The sequence below is a fragment of the Sinocyclocheilus anshuiensis genome, unplaced genomic scaffold, assembly GCF_001515605.1.
Source record: "Sinocyclocheilus anshuiensis isolate Anshui unplaced genomic scaffold, SAMN03320099.WGS_v1.1 scaffold2181, whole genome shotgun sequence".
Taxonomy (NCBI): Eukaryota; Metazoa; Chordata; class Actinopteri; order Cypriniformes; family Cyprinidae; genus Sinocyclocheilus; species Sinocyclocheilus anshuiensis.
The window spans coordinates 466,759-468,908 of NW_015552262.1; the positions used below are offsets into that span (position 1 = coordinate 466,759).

Genomic DNA, 2,150 nt, shown 5'->3' on the forward strand with positions numbered 1-2,150 from the left:
ACACAATACTATATTAAAAATATATTTTTAAATTCATAAATTGAAAACATTTTCAGTGTACATAAATCATTTTGGTATGAATATTGTAAATATCTTAAAACAAAATTGTCACTACTTATTTTTTTTTTAAATCAGCCATTGGAAGATTTTCACAGTTACACAACATAGACATTTTTTACTTTCATATAAAAAGGATGTCATTTGGTTTTGGTCTGATATTTTGGTATTCCAAATAAGACTCCAAATAGTACTACTTTTGGGGCTACTGTACATAAACAAAAACAAGCAGTTTCAGCTTAATATGCTTTAATATACTCGCATGAGAATATGCCTCCTGACAGAAGCTTAAAGAAACTCACCTGTTGCAGAAGCAGAAGTTTGTGGCGTGTTTGCTCTGCAGCTGCCAGTTGTTTTCCGCGCCAGCGGTTGTTTGCTAGTTTGCTTCGCGATCACACCAGACCCGCTCCGCGTTTTCCCGTCCGGCTCTTTCTGCGGCTCCGAACCCACTTTGACCAACGTGTTGCGAGACCTGGTGAAAGCTGAGGTCACTGAGCCCATCTCTGCCAAACAAAACCTTCAGCTGACTGAACGTCTGCTTTGGAAACACAGTTACACGCTCCATGACTTGGATTCAGGTTCTGTCATTGCTCTCGCGTCCTCATAAAACTACGATACTAAGCAAACCGTGTCCTCTGAGCGATCAAAATGCGCTGAACCACCTTCCCCGCATCCGGTTCGGTCTATCCGAGTGTCATTTTGTCAACTAGACACGATGAAAACCAGCGGAAATCTCCTGTGCGCTTACCCGGGAGACGCTCGCGCGGTCGTCACAAGAATAAAGTTAGTTAGAAAACACGAGTCTCTGGGGTCGCGAGCGTTGAAAACAAGCGTCTGTAATTAGTCTGTCAAGTGTATCACATTAATGAAATCCGACTCTGGCGAGCTACAAATACATACAATTACATTCGCAATTAAAATGATATGTAATAATATTTATAAAGGGGGATTCGACATTGGAAAGCAACATTCTCCATTAGTTCAGTATTTATACTTTTGTTTATACACAATACACAAACATATAAATATAAAAATACATATTTTTAATTCATAAATTGAAAACATTTCCAGTGTACAGAAATCATTTTGGTATGAATTGTTTTGTGAATATTCTAAATATTTTAAAACAAAACTGTCACTAGCCTACTTATTACAGTTTATGCTTTTTTACAATTTTGTTTACAGTTTTGCTTTTACAAAAAATGTACTTCTCTGATCTGCATAATCGAGTAATAAGGGCTATACAAATATATATAAAATTCTGTCATCATTTCATGACATAGGAAGTTTCTCTATTTGCTTTCTCATTCCTGATGCAAACTCCAGCTTGATAGCTGGTTTCTAGCTATAGCCTATACTCTAAGCTGGTCATTACAATTTTGTTTACAGTTTTGCTTTTACAAAAATGTACTTCTCTGATCTGCATAATCGAGTAATAAGGGCTATAAAAATATATATAAAATTCTGTCATCATTTCATGACATAGGAAGTTTCTCTATTTGCTTTCTCATTCCTGATGCAAACTCCAGCTTGATAGCTGGTTTCTAGCTATAGCCTATACTCTAAGCTGGTCATTATAGGTCCATTTAGCCTACTATCCAGTAGCTGGTTAACCAACATTTTCCTAACCAAGTTGACCACCTTAAACTGGTGTGACCAGCTAGTTTGTTGCTGCCCCAGGTTTCACAAACATGTATTTTTAAGCAGTTTTTGAAAACAATTCAAGTTTGCTTTAATTGGCCAGAGGATGCATGAGTATGTTGTCTGAAATAACTGACATTGAACCCTTGATCATGATGCATAAATATGTGCAAATGAGAGTAAATGAGATTTGATAAATGACAAATGGGAAGATTGTAGAAAATAGCGACTTAAAATTCAGTTTGTCCATCACTCAAAGCAACTTTATGGCTTTGAACGGGAGTGGATGAGTTGTATGGACTACTTTAATTATACTTTTTTGTCCTTTATAGAGCTTGACAGCCATTCAGTCACTCTTCTCTCCCTGAATTAATAGTAGCATGGACATTCTTCAAAAATTCTCATTTTGTATTACACAGAAGAAAGACAATCATATGCATTTGGAATGACAC

At 36.4% G+C, this 2,150-nt stretch overlaps 1 long non-coding RNA gene across 1 annotated transcript in view; it reads right to left on the bottom strand.

The window, feature by feature from the left end:
• Positions 1-372, bottom strand: part of LOC107663537 (uncharacterized) — a 30,068-nt gene extending 29,696 nt beyond the window's left edge. Inside the window, exon 1 of the long non-coding RNA XR_001631347.1 lies at positions 360-372. This is a non-coding gene — a long non-coding RNA (uncharacterized LOC107663537). The remainder of the gene's footprint in view (positions 1-359) is intronic.
• Positions 373-2,150: the final 1,778 nt, after the last annotated feature.